The sequence below is a fragment of the Cavia porcellus genome, unplaced genomic scaffold (assembly GCF_034190915.1).
Source record: "Cavia porcellus strain 051 isolate PalLab524CR breed Dunkin Hartley unplaced genomic scaffold, mCavPor4.1 scaffold_34, whole genome shotgun sequence".
Classification (NCBI taxonomy): domain Eukaryota; kingdom Metazoa; phylum Chordata; class Mammalia; order Rodentia; family Caviidae; genus Cavia; species Cavia porcellus.
This window is the reverse complement of record NW_026947517.1, coordinates 2,650,624-2,665,614: the sequence shown is the minus strand read 5'-3', so window position 1 is coordinate 2,665,614 and position 14,991 is coordinate 2,650,624. Positions and strand designations below refer to the sequence as shown.

Sequence of the window (14,991 nt, the reverse complement as noted above, 5' to 3'; positions counted from 1 at the left end):
GCTCTACTGCCCTTCTTCTGAGTCAAAAATAAACAGGGAAAGGAACTCCTTCCTGCAAGAGTGGATCCCAAATGATAGACTGTAGTCAGAGACTTCTGGAGCTGGCTGTCTTCTACAATGTTGATCTCAGCTGCACAGAGGAATATGTGTACCAAAGGGCTTTACTTCAGGCTTTTCATTTCCAAATCCATTTTATTTCAAGGATAAAAAATAAACTAAAATTAAATTTCAGAACATGTGAATCAGGGGGCAACACTGGTATATACATTGCATACTGTCATCCCCACATCATTCACCCAGAGCACAAGACATCTGTATTCAATTTTCAGAAAAATACTGTTATGGGAAGCTGAGTTAGTTAAATACTATTGGCAGTGAGACAGAGCTAGGTCCTCTAAGGAGCTCATACAGAAACCCAAATACCTTGCACCTATGGATAAGATGGATGTGATAGTTTGGACCCTGGAATAAAACCCAAGGAAGCAAGAAATTAAAATTTTGGGAGCAAAGGCTTTACTTTAGGCCTGGCCTGGCAATGCAATCTCCAGGAGCCAATTTGGAGACTGCCAGCCTTACAGCTAAAAAGGTTGGGTTTTAAAGCCACAAACCACAGGAATGTTGCAAACTTGGACCCAGTTTGATAACTTCCTTGTAGTTAAACTTTTCTAAAAGACAGCACATTGTATTGCAGATAGGCTGAAGGGGGTTGGGAGGATTACAAGAAAGTGAAACTTAAAGTTTACTTAATCTAAAAAGAATAGGGAGGGAAGGGGGATTTACAAGGAGATGAAATTTAAGTCTTTACTGTAGATGGAATTTTAATCTCTATTGAAATGGAGCATACAGAACAGAAAGGGGATTGGTCCATTGGTTAGAACTAGATTACAACAATGGACAGCTCCTGGGATGGGCCAAGCCTCAAGACAGAAAATCAACAAATTCATCCATACTCTAAGGACTGATATTCTAAATAGTTCCCTAGCACTCTGAGGAAGTCAGGAGTCACCATTCCAATAAATGTCTCCATATCCTAAAGACTGATATTGTAATTAGTTCTTATCAAGAGTCACCCTCCCAACCTCCTAAGGGAAGATTCACTGCTGCCTAAGAATGCCTGCTTTCTATGTGACGCCCTTCCCCATTTGTTCCCAATTTAATTAACTTTACCTGGACTATTTTTCTTATTGACAACCATAGATCTGTCCCATCTGATGCCCATCTGCATTTTGAGTTCCCAGTTTTCTCCAACTTAAACCCATCTCACCACTTGATTTTACTCTATAAAAGTCCTTGGAAAAGACAATCTTTGCCAACCCACTCAGGATTAATTCGTTCTCTACTACAGCTGTCTTTCTCCAAATAAGTATATTAATTGACTTTTGTTGTTCCTAAAATTCCTTTTTTGACTTCAGAGAACACAAACTGATACCAGCATAGTAGACCGGGAGTTTCATTCCCCTATAGCAACACCACTATGAATTTTTCTTTTTCTTGAAGTCAGAGAAATCAGTAGATGATTGTATTCTTAAAAGTTGATCTCACCTTTTAAGGGACACTTGCACTGAAGGGCTTTATCCTTGCCTTTGAGTGCTGCTTCTGTTTGCTGAAAGTGAACTGATCTGTAGTTTTGTTTACTTGTACAATGCATTAAGGAAATGACTAAAAACTTTTCTTGTGAATTGTTTACCACTAATTGTAGAAGAAGACACATAGCAAAATTCTTTATTTTCATTTTGTAATTCAAACTGAAGGATGTACTTGAAAGAGTTTTGCCCTAGAATAAATTACAGGACTCATGGTGGTAGTTCATCAGGGTTAAAGTTCAAATCAGCCATGCTTACTCATATGGCTACTTCCTCTTTTTTTCCCTGAATGCAACCTCCTCATTCCTTTCCCAGGGGCCCAAAGAAAATTCCTATCAGCTCCTTGCATGACATCAATGTCAGTGCCAGGCACCAGATAGAGCAAAATTCCATAATCCCATAATCAGTAAGAAAAAAAGGCAAACCCTTGGTGGCTGTAGGTTCCCCTCCACATTCTTTAAATAGAAAGGAAAATTTAAATTTTTCCTATATTCTGCTTCTCTTTTAGGCCACAAAATCCTAACTGATAAGATTATATAGTACGTCCAACAGATGAGAAGTTTAAAACAAAAGGGCCCTTTATGCTGAGAATGCGAAGAGAGAAAACAAAAGCCCCCTGATCACTGGAGTCTGGCTTTCTCTCTCATGGACTTGTGGCATGGGGGCATATAAGCAACCTAGGTTTGGGGTGGACCCTGAGGGGGCATTAGGGATGCACAAGTAGTCCATTGGTCTTTGTTTGGCATCATAGGTAAATTCCTAGGTGCAGGGAAATTTGAGTCACAGGTAAATTCTTGGGGTGGGGGAGATAGGAGCTCCTTGATTCTGCCTCACTGCTACAGTGTCCTGTCTCAGCCAAAACTCTTTCAGTAACAGTACTGATTCTTGTTTATGTATGAAGCTAATTTAGCTCTTCAGTAATTCTCATGTTAAATGCCACGAGAACCCAATGGAAATTAAGGCAGTTGCTGTTGCTTCACTCTATCAGTGTCAATGCAGTAAGTTTAATGCTAAGATAAAAATAAATCTTCATATAAATTTCAAAACACAAATATGCATCAAAATACAGCCAAGGTCCTAGAGACCTAAAGACAGCTTTCAATAATATAATAGAAGCCTTCTAGAAACTGACAAAAATACACAGTTTTTCTAATTAAAAATTGTTCAAGCAGCCAATAATGTAGAAACTTTTCTGAACAATTATAGTTGAATCTTTTCTTTAATAAGATATAACCTACTGCAATGGCAATGTCTAGTTCTTGCTAAATAATACACTCAAACCAATTATTTAACATTTATAATGACTGATATATACAATTTTAGATATTGCTAGGACTACAATCACTGTGATTTGTATTAATCACTTAAAACTGCAGGAGAAGAAGCAAATTTCTGACCTTATATAGTATAGTCATGTTAATTTGGCTCATGTTAATGGTATAGGGTAATGAAACTCCTTACCTACTATACGTCTGGTATGAGTTTGTGTTCTCTAAATTTAAAAAATGAATTTTAGGAATGATGGAGTTTAAGAATGGAACATATTTATTGGGAGAAGGAAAGCTTCTGAGAGACAGAAGGGGTCCTGAGTAAGTTGCCAAGACTCTGTCCTTTTGAGGAGCTTGTACAGAGTTAAACCATGAGGTCAGATGGGTCACAGAAGGGGAAAAATAGGAATTTTCAAGATTAGCATAAGGTGGGATAAGACTGTGGTTAACCAATAAGGTTAATTGCTCAGGTAAAATTGATTAAATTGGGAGCAAATAGGAGAGCAAGTCACATACTAAGTGGGCCTGTTTTAAAGAAGGGACACTTCTGGTAGGGGGTTGGGATGGTGACTCTTGAGTTCCTCACGGTGATCAGAGAACTATTTGGACTGTTGGTTCTTACCACTTGGTTGTATTACCTTGCCTTTTGTTTTGAGATTTGGCCCACAGTAGAAGGTGATTGTCTCTTCCAATGCTACAAGCAATCTGAACTTATTTTCTGGCTCCATTGAGGGCCCAGCCCTGTTGTTACAGGTAGCCGAGTTAGTTAGAAATATATAGCCAGGGAGACAGGATCAGGTCCTAGAAGTGGCCAGTGTAGAAGCCCAGACACCTTGCAGATACAGGGGAGACAGAAACCTCTTGTTATGGGCCAGGCTTCAAGACAAAATATGTCTTTAAAAATGCATATCAAGCAAGTAGCTTCATGCAAAGGGTTTGGAACACTTAGCAGAAGTTTTATATTCAAATGGAAATAGGACAAATATAATCTTGCCCTGTTTCATGTCAAATGCACCAAGTTTGTTGGCTCACAACATTAAGGAATGAAGTCACACACCAAAAGAAGTTCAAAAATTTTCTGGGAAAAGAGGAAGAATAGCCCTGGATTTTCAGGAGTGCTCTTCAGTGTTTAAGTCACAGACCTATTGTCAGGGGTCATTTATGCAGCAAAGTCACAATGTGGCTACAGTGTGAGTCCCAAACTACAATCAATCTATAAGCTTGTAGTGAGTGGCTTAACTAATATTATTTAACCTGGGAAGAAGTCACCCAGACAAAGTATGTTGAAAGAGCAAAGGCATTTTGTGGGAACAATAGTCCAGTTGTTCTGGTCATTGAGTATGGTAACTGATGCCTCTCTGGACTTCCTGGAGGAAGTAGTGGTAACTGTAGTACATTTCAAGCTATTGTTTTTCTTTTTTGTTTTTTAAAGAAAGAAAGAAAGTTTAATTTCTAGGAAGACTTGAAGAGGGAATTTATGATACACAGGAGAACTGGTAAAAAAAAAAAACTAAAGGCAAAGAGCCCATATTTTGCTTTCCTTATACAAGCACAATAAAACGTGAAATTGACCAATCATCAATATAAATAGTTTTCATAAAGATCAACACTTTTAAAACTATCTAACTACCTTGATTCCCTTCTCTTCATCACATGTGCTAATGTGGACTGTAACTTCGAACTAAATTTACATTTAAAATTTTTTTTAATTTTTATTTAAGAGGAAAAAGAGAAAAACACAAAACAAACCAAAGCGGCGTAAGGGTACACACAATACAGAACTACAAAAAAAAAAAAAAAAAAAAACCAAACAAAAAAAAAAACATAACAGTAAGAAATCACCTGCTAGTAGATTACACACTATCATCTTGAAAATAGTTCCTCAAATCACAGTATCAAAGAACACAAGGTGGACATTCAAACAGGGAGACTGCAAACAGCTGTGTTCAATGATCCAAAAACATTGATATAGTCAGCTATTTAACACCCCCAAACACTCTTCAGGAGGCATGTAGACATGGTCACTGCATCTTCACATTTATGTCTGGATTTCTTCAGCTGAGCCAGTAGAGGGATTGTTGTTTTTAGTTGTTTATGTTGACTTCTTTGAGGTTCCAATTCCTCTCTGACTGTATATCAATTTTTCTCTAGTTTCACTTCCTGTAGTAAAATCACAATACCATTTGACTGGATAACGTGATGCTTATACATTTAATAAAATATTATTCAATAGAGGCCACGGGTTTAGCTCAGCAGGCCGAAGCACCTGCCTGGGAAGTGCTAAGTTGTGAGCTTGATCCCCTGTACCTAAAAAAAAAAACAGTGTTTTAAACTGCAATGAAAGAAAATAGCTTCATTTGTGAACATGTAGATTAACAAGAGTTTTAATTAAATATGTCAATGATAAATTAAACATTGGTAATAGTGATATATAGAATCTGAAGATCTTGGGCTGGGTTTTGAGCTTAGTGGTCAAAGCAGTGTTCCAAATCCTTTGCATGAAGCTACGTGCTTGCTCTGAGTTTAAGATTTCGATGAGTTTTTTATTCTCTTCATTCTAGCAAATTGCAGATTTATTGGAAGAAGGAGGTCACTGTTGTGCTATAGCAAAATAGGTACCATTCCTAACTCTGTATTTGTCACAGCTTCCAGGATGCCACTACATGGCCAGCTGTCCACTGCAACATCATTCCATAATTGCCAATTTAGGTCAGCTTTCATTCAGCTCTATTATTTTTGTTTTCCTTTAATAGTCTTTCTCTCTCCCTTGGTTTTTTACTTTTTTCATTTTTTGTTTTTAAAGATGTAGTCTCACTTTGTAGTTCTGGCTGGCCTTTCACTCACTGCATAGTTTAGACTGTCCTTGAATAAATGGCCATTCTCCTGTTTCAGCCTCTTTAATGCTGTGGAAAAGAGGTGGGCATTATAACACATGGGGTTTTTCATTTTCTTCCCTCCTTTTCAGAATTATTCTTCCATTTCAGGGGCACTGACATTTAATCCAGAGGTTTGCTTCTGTCAATAATCTTTCTGCATCTTGAGGTGAGTTTGTGAACAACAGTATAGGAATCAAAACATCCAGAGGATAAATTTGGAATTTAAATATTTGAGCTCAAAACCACTTTTATACAGACCCCCTTCCCCATTTCAGAATCTAAACAATTGGCTATGAACTGGAAAGTTCAGCATTTTTAAAAGAGAGAATCACAGAAGACATCCTGTTGGAAACAATTTAGCTAGAATCTTACATTAATTTTTAATGACACTGTATCATGCTTCTTTTTTTAGCAGGTTACTTTTTTACTTGGGTACAGCTCCTTTTGCTTTTCTCATGGAACTTATACCCTGGTGATTTTTCATTTTTTTAGATCAAATACAGGGCACTAGATAAATGCAGGGTTCAAGATGGCATCTGTCATGCCAGGCTACAATACAGCTGAGCTACAGTGCCAAGCCTCAATATTTTCTAGGGTCAAAAGTCCATAATGTTTGAATATTTCACTGTTTATGATGTTCATCCTTATAGTAAAGCATGATCTATAGTCAGGACAAACGAAGCTCACCAGGACTCTCATTGCTTTCCACTGGTCTTTTTCTCATCATCCTTAAATACAATACTCTCTGAATTCTTAATACTAATGCTCACATTTGATGCATATTCCTACCCGTGACATTTCCTGTTTCTGCAGTAGTCTATCCTGGCATCCCAGGCTCATAAGAGATAGAAACACATCTTCTGATTCCCTACCCTCCAATGATGTTATGTGTTATACTGGACAATTTCCTTTAAGGGAATGGCAGTTAATAAATACATGTGTATCTCATTACTGTTTTTTCAGGTTTCAAATAACACCAGGAATTCTTTCAAGTTTTATGTGCACACCTGTAATCCCAGAACTTGGGAGGCTGAAGTAGGATAATCAGTGTGAATTGACTGGACTAAGATGTGAATCCGCAGTCAACCTGAACTGCATGGGGAAAACATGTCTCAAAGAAACAGAAAAAATATCATATTATTGTGGATATCCTTGGAAGAAGAACTCAAAAGTTTGAAACTCTTAAGATCATACCTATTATGTTTCATCTGGTGAGAATAAGAGACCAGTAAAACTACGTTCAAGGATATGGAGAAAACTCAAAAAATCTTATTGCAAACTGTCATATAGATGTAATGCATTGCCCACCAAAATATCAGTAGGATAGCTCACAAATGTACAGACAACATTTCTAAAATTCATCTGGAAACAGAAATGCTCTAGATCACCAAAGACATTGCTGGGCAACAAAGGCAAGTCAGCAAGCATCACAATTCCTGACTTGCTATTATACTAGAAAGCTACTATTAGAAAATCAGCATAGTTATGGCAGAAAAACAGACCTGAGAATCAACCAAAAAGACTAGAAGATGCAAATAGAACTACAAACACACTCTGATACTTTGTGTTTGACAAAGGAGCCAAACATGTTCACTGGAAGAGAGATAGCCTCTTAAATAAATGGTGCTGAAGAAAATGACTTTTCTCATACTGAAGACTTAAACTGGAGACAAGTCTATCACTATGAAACAAACAAAAGTCAAACTAGTTTAGATCTAAATATTAAAACAAAAACACTAATAAGGCTTCATGAACAAAATACAAATTTTAAAGAATCAACCACTGGGACCCCATCTTATTAAAAATATTTCTACATCAAAAGAAATCACTGACAGAGTGAAAAGACAATGCACAGAATGGGCCACTAATATCTTTCTCTTTATGATAATCTCTTCAATATCCTTTTCCAAAGTACTATAATTTTCAATATGTAAGTCCTTTACTTTCTTCATTAGGTTCTTTCCAAGTATTTTGTTTTCTGGGAGGCTATTGTAAAGGCTGTGCTTTCTGTAACTTCTCTCTTGGTGAGTTTGTTGATTGTGTACAGGAATGCTATTGATTTTTGATTGTCAACTATGTCCCCTGCTACATTATTGAATTTGGTTATTAATTCTAGGACTGTTTTGGTGGAGTCTTTGGTATCTTCTATTTAGAATATCATATCATCTGTGAATAATGATAGTTTAATTATTTTCTATTATATATTTATTCTTATTTCTCTCTTTTGTCTAATTGTTCTGCCTAATGTTTCCAGAGCTATATTGAATGGGGATGGTCATAGTAGTGATCCATGTCCTTTTCATAACTGTAAAATGAAAGTTGTCAGTTATTCTCTATTTAGTATGATGCTGGAATTTTTTTCTCATTGTTTGATTTTTTTGTCTTTTTTTATCAGTACAGGTGATCAAACTCATGACCACACAATTGCAAGGCAGATGCTTATGCCACTGAGCTAAATCCCCAGCCATGTCATTGTTTGATTTTATCAGCTTGAGGTAAAAGTCATCTGTCATTATTTACTATAGGGTTTTTATCATAAATCAGTGCTTGATTTTATAAGAAGCTTATTGTGCATTTATTGAGACGATCACCATGTGACTTTTGTTTTTGACTGTGTTGATATGACATTTAAATTTGTTGATTTGCATGTACTGAAACATCCCTGACTTCCTAGGATGAATCGAAGTTGATTAGGTTTTAAAATCTTCTTGATGATTTGCTACATTCACTTTGCTAGTATATTGTCAAGGATTTTTGCATCTTGTACATTAGGAAAACTGTTCTATAGTTTATTTTTTCTGGTTGGATCTTTCTCTGGTGTTAGTATGAGGGTAATACTTGCCTCCAGGAATGAGTTAGGGAGAACAGCTTCTCTTTCAATGTCATTAAACAGCAGTGGCCAGGGGTTGGGGATTTAGCTCAGCAGCATAAGCGCCTGCCTTGCAAGCAGGCAGTCCCTGAGTTTGATCCCTGGTACAGATAAAAAAAAAGAAAGAAACAGCAGTGGCCTTAAATTTTTTTCTACATTTATTGTAGAATTAAGCAGTAAATCCATCAGGACCTAGACTTTTTTATGTTGGTCATTTGCTTTTCTGTTGTCATTGTTTTTCTTTTTTTTAATGTGCTCATGAGATAGGCTCTCATTATTCAGTTCAGGTTGGCCTTGGGCTCACTTTGTAGCATTGTTTATTCTTGAACTCACAACAATCCTTGTACCTCAGCCTCCCAAGTTCGGCACCACCATGCCCAGCAGCTGATAAATTTTTAATTATATCTTCATTCTCATTTACTGATACTACATTTTCTAGAATTTTTATATCTTCTTGGATCAGATTTGGCATTTCATATATTTCTAGGAATCAGTGCATTTCTATATTTTCTAACCTATGAAAGTATAAGCTTTTCAAGTAGATATTGATGATCTTCTGAATTTTCACAGGATCTGTAATTATTTTATTCTTCTGATTCCTTAGTGCATGGTTTTCAGTCTTTATTTTTTTCTTTTATGATATGGTTGTCCAAGGGTTTATAAATTTTGTTTATTCATTCAGTGAACCACCTCTTTGATTCATTAATTATTTGTATTGTTTTCTTCTTCTGCATTGCATGAATTTCTTGTCTGGTCTTATAATTTCCTCCCTTGTATGGGATTTGTGTTTGTCTTGCCATTCTTTTCTGGAAGAATGAGATACAACATTACATTATTTGTTTGTGTTCTTTCTATTCCCTGATGTGAGGTTTGACTACTATAAATTTAACTATTTGGATTTCTTTCATTGAATTCCATAAGATACAGGATTTTGCATCTATGTACTTGTTAGTTTGTAGGTATTTTTAAGTTTCTTCCTTTACTTAATCTGCCAACCGTTGGTTGTCTAGAAGAGTGTTATTTAATTTCCATATAGATATGCAGTTTTTGCATCTTCTTTTACCATTATTTCCCAATTTAAATTCATGCTTAAGAATACTAGCCTTAGGCTGCAAAGCCAATCAAGTAATACAAGGATTAAGTTTTTTTATACCTCCATTGCTATCAACTCAGCGTGTGCTCTAAACCAGTCAGACTGTTGGTGGTGGGAGGAGGGGACTGTGGTGCTCATCTCCCAGCCAATGCAATGGCTAGCTCACAGGAAGTGCAAGTTACTGTCTTGTTTTTCTTCAGAGAACCCGAATAGCTTCCACAGAATCACAACATCGGCACATTGGCTAGTTGCCCCATATGACCTCCACCAGCTCATAACAAGGGCATATTAGCTTTCTATTTCTCCTCTCAAGCCTGGGATGGCTCTGGATTGTTAATTTTTTCTTCAGGATGACTTGGTGGAGACATATCATAAAACCTGCATATCTGTGTGTGTGTCCTACAGAAAATAATTCATATGTAGGTCATTGATTGGAGTGGAAATAATTGTCTTGAGGAAAGTTGTGTCATGTAAGAGGATTTGGCATTGGTGAACCAAAAAAATACAGTGCAATATAACAGCTTTTGTGTTCGTGAATTGTCTTAAACAGATTTGATACTTGTTCCTGTCATCATCCAACAATACCAGATGTCAGTGCTGAGTCTTTAAAACAGGTACATTTTATGTTTCATGTTGGGGTCTTTTCCTAGAAACCAAGATGCCAAAAAGGTGTACCAAAAAGGCTCTAAGAAATGAGAAACACAGCATGGTCTTCAGGGCTGCAGGAGGAGAGAGATCCTTGGCAGAACTCATCACTCTGCTAGACAGCTGGCCAACCTCATGCAGGCAGGAGTTGAGTGGACAATGGAGGAAACCTGAACCGGATCATGGGAGAGGTTCAAGACGTACTGCAAGCAACAGACGATGGTAACTGCAGAGAGCTATCCCACAGAAAGTGTCTAGGTGGCCTCAGCTGTGGCCTATCTTGTGACTTGAGGCATCTCTTTATTCTCAGTTCAATCATGCCTGTGCTACATCACAGCGCTGAATGAGTATTCAGCTTCAATGGCTCCAACATTTCCCTCCTTTTTGTTTGGTTGATACACAGATTGGTGACCAGCTGAAGATGTAGAAGTTGTGTTAGAGCTCCCACCACTGCACAGTCCATCCATCCATAATGGTAGTCAGTTACCAGCATAGATAGCAATTGTCAAATGATGTTAGTGATACGAGATTCACCCACAGACAATATTTTAGAATTGCACTGTACCTCCCAAGTCCAGACTTTTCTGCAGAAGGTTCAAGATAAAGCTAACATAAGGATTACGCTAAGGACAATGGGTTCGTTACTTCCTATCAAGGCCAGTTCTTATAACCATGCATAGCTCCTCATATCTCTTCTGTCAGTGTCTACCACCTGGAAGAGTCATGGCCATTGCTTGGCCATGTTGATTTCTGTGAAAATTTAGGAGATTTTTCTGGTGACTCGTGACTCTCCTTAGGCATACCTTGCATCAAAGATCACTTTCCTCTGTGGTCTCATCATCTTCCTGATCAGAATACTAGGTACTCACTGGTTATCTTCTGATGATGAAAGCAAGATTTCTTTTACATCCTGAGTCTCCTCCAAGCTTGAAGTGCTGTGGACAAAATATTGGCTATCCATTTAGCCCATCTGTGTCTCTCATTTTTGGTCCTAAACCTTAGCTGTTGGACATCCAGAAGAAAAGATTGATCACAATACAATACATTAGAGGCAGTAAGCTTAACATTACTATTTTATCTAAACATGAAACACCTTAGAACATTAAGTGAAATGTATTTTCTACTACCCATGGATATTTTAACATTTGAATACCTACAGTGTTAACAGTGACATATTTTACATAGTAAATCAGAAATCAGAACCATACATGTTATTGTATTATGACATCCTGGCAATAATCTGAATTTCTCTTTTGACATAAAATATCCATTTTAGTCAAGCACCCTTATCAAATACCCAAGAAGTCTCTTATGTATCATTGACCAATTTATTGGACTTTAGTGGAATGTGAATCTCACAAGTCTTTTGGATTAGGAGAGGTATGAACATGGGAAAAAAGTCTGCTACCATAAGCAATCCACATTTTACAATCTTGGAGGCCTATATCTCCAGAAATATGAATATATCAAATGCATCATCAATTTGACAACAATAAGCAGTCATGAGCCCATTTCATAATAAACTATCATATCATTTACTAAAAAGAGTACACTGATGAGTATTTCTTGTTCATCATTGGCATTTGGTTGTGATGGAGCAGTACTTGCTGCTGCTCTCCACAGAAAAGTGACTATTACTTCAGTAAACAGGAATATGCATGAATCACTGCAATGGGTCCCTAGACCTTTGAGTATGAGACCCACTAAAGAAGCACTGCACTTAGTGAACTTACTATGTTTAATCATTTGAATACTTTGAACACTGACTTCAGTAGTGGCTGAAATACTTGCTTACATTTCCACCAACAAAGTAAAATAGTTTCCTGATGTGTCATGAGTGTTCTTTTGATCTTGTGGTGATTTGTCTCTGTAATGACATGGTGTACTGATTTGCATTTCTCTATTGTGCATAAATGCTCAATAGTTCTTCAGGTATTTCTTGACAATTTGTACCTGTTCTAAAAAGTGTGTATTCATTTCACAGTTCTATTGGATTTACATGTTAGCTGTCAAGGAGTAACATGCAATCTTCTCCTATCCTGTAGATTGTTTCTTCATCCTTTATATTTGACTTTTTTTTGGTTTGTTTGTTTTTTGGCTTCTTCATTTGTGCACAACTATTAAATTATTATAGAATCATTTTTCGTGTTTTGTTGCCCTATCTTATTTCCTATAAAAAGCACCACCAATAGCATTGAGTAAAAAAGTTTTGATAATGCCTCTACTTTCAGAACCTAGAATGCCTTGCTCATTCATGTTTCACTATGTTTTACTCTAATATGGGCATATTTAAGACTGCTGCACAAATTACCATGATATGCACATTTCCTGGGCCAAAAAAAAAGAAATCATGATTTTCATGATTCAGCTATCCTATCCTACATCTATATTCTTGACCTAAACTTACCTGTTTCCTTAAACTTCAAATGCAGGTATAAAAACACCTACCACACATTCTGCTAAATCACCTAGCAAAATTGCTTCACAAAATCAGCTTCAAAGCTGTGATTGTACCGTCTCATCCTCTGCTGATGCTGGGACTAAAAGAATCACACTTAGCCAAAGGCTTTATACATAAGTCCTTACCAGTGCAATTATTTAAGTAAAAGATAATTAAAAATTGCATACATTTGTTAGTTTTTCTAAAATAACAGCAAATATAAAAATGACTATTGTAATGTGTTCAATACAAGAATCAACTGGTTAAAATGACAACTGTCCTGGTGTCTTAGTTACTTTATGGTCTTTGCTGAGACAAAATACCTGATGCCCAAGTTGGGAAAGGAAAGGTTTATTTCTTACAGTTTTTGGAGGTTTCAGTCCATACTCAATTGGCTGCAAGACAGGCGGGCATGGCTGGACTGTAGGTCATGGAGGCTGCAAACAGCAAGCTCAAACCAGCAAAAAGAGAAATACACACCTTCTTCCTACCATTATATCACATCCTGGCTCCACCCCTATGTGGGTGGAGCAGTGACACCATCAATCCAAGCACTATGCAATGAACCATCACAAATGAACAATGCAAACTCATGAGTCCTGGGGGACACAAACATAAACCATGACACCCGTTTACACTCAGTATAGTCAGTGCATAAACAGATGTGCTTCCCAGGGGATATTAGGGGTATAACTGCTGAGGGGCCAAGTAATAAAAGCATGATCCAAAAAATTCATACATATATTTCTCAAAGGAAGATTGAGACTCATGATCTGGGATATCTTAAATTCTCTCATAAAAATCTGAATCAAAAGCAGAGTTGGGGCATATTTATAATCCCAGGACTCAAGAGGCTGAGAGAGGAGGGCTATTGTGAAGTCAAGGAAATTGTGGGCACCATACGGGTTTCAAATCCAGTGATATACATAGTGAAATCCTGTCTCAATAAAACAAAACTAAACTAAACAAGGTAGAACCAAACATCACAGCTGAATGGAGACTGAATTCTTTAAAGCTTAATTCCATGTCTTGGTGATTAATTTTATGTATAGACACATTTTTTTGAAAAAAAAATTTGGATGCTAGATTGCAACTCACAGCCAAATGGGAGCACTGATTTTTGTGCTGAGTCACTGCAATGGTCCCTGTGCACTGTCTCTAAAGCAAAGCTCACAGTGGGATCCTGCAGGACAGCATCCACAAAGCAAAGGGGTAGGCAAATATGTCGTGAAACACTTTGATAGACTACAGATGATATCTCTTCAAATCTCATTTAGGTCACTGAGTCCTTTGTTCTTGATATACTTAAGCAGCATTTTAAAATTTGAATTTAGTTTCATATAACAAAACATAAATAACATCAAATATGGTACATAAATAACTCAAATAATAATGGAAAACTGTGTATGTAAACAATGCATAAACAATGAAACAAGGCACAAGTTGCAAATTATAGCTCACTGTCACGAAGTGATCATCTTTCACTCAGAAATAAGAAATATATCTTGGGAGGCTGATGCAAGAGAACTGCCTTGAGTTAGAGGCCAGCCTCAGTTACAGAGCTGTCTGAAATAGAGAGAAAAACCTTGAGTGAAAACCCCACAAAAAATGAAACTTGAAAATTGACTGCATAAAACACCATTGGTTTGTTTTAAAAATTATATCCATACAATAAAGTAACATTCCAAGAACATTCAACACATTCTGAAGAAGAATGTTGATACTTTCCATAATATACAAAAAACACATTCATGTTTGGGTATTTCTCTCAGGGGCATAAACACCTGTGTGGCAAACATGAGCTAATGAGTTCAATCCCTGGTACAAAAAAAAAAAAAGATTCAAAATCCTGCATTATGACACTGCCACATAATTAGAGAAAATCAAAATTAGATCTCAAGTATGGAACAAAAAATTCATGGGTTAACAGGTATGTGTAATACTGAATATTGACAGAGTTGGTGTTAGTCATCTCAAGTAAGAAATCAGAAGCCAAATTTAACTTCATGCTTACCCTAAGAACTACTCAATTTTCAGTGAAGATCTTCTGACATGTAAATCCTATTGGCACCTTGTATCATGCCAATCACTTGCACAATCTTTCCATTCTCCTCTGATCCACACTACACAGAAAACCCTTCATGCCTAACTATGGATATTCCTGCAGCACAACTTCTATTTAGGGATTCTATTTTACTCCACTTAGTAAAGTCCATT

At 36.8% G+C, this 14,991-nt stretch overlaps 1 long non-coding RNA gene across 3 annotated transcripts; it reads left to right on the top strand.

Moving 5' to 3' along the window:
- The first annotated feature begins 5,780 nt into the window (after positions 1-5,780).
- Positions 5,781-10,508, top strand: LOC134474640 (uncharacterized). Of its 3 annotated transcripts, none has more exons than XR_010045505.1 (3): positions 5,781-5,893; positions 6,691-6,938; positions 10,340-10,508. It is a non-coding gene; the product is annotated as an uncharacterized LOC134474640 (long non-coding RNA). The 3 variants fall into 3 exon arrangements; XR_010045506.1 differs by lacking the exon at positions 10,340-10,508 and adding an exon at positions 8,123-8,210; XR_010045504.1 differs by lacking the exon at positions 10,340-10,508 and having other exon boundaries at positions 6,691-7,247.
- Positions 10,509-14,991: the final 4,483 nt, after the last annotated feature.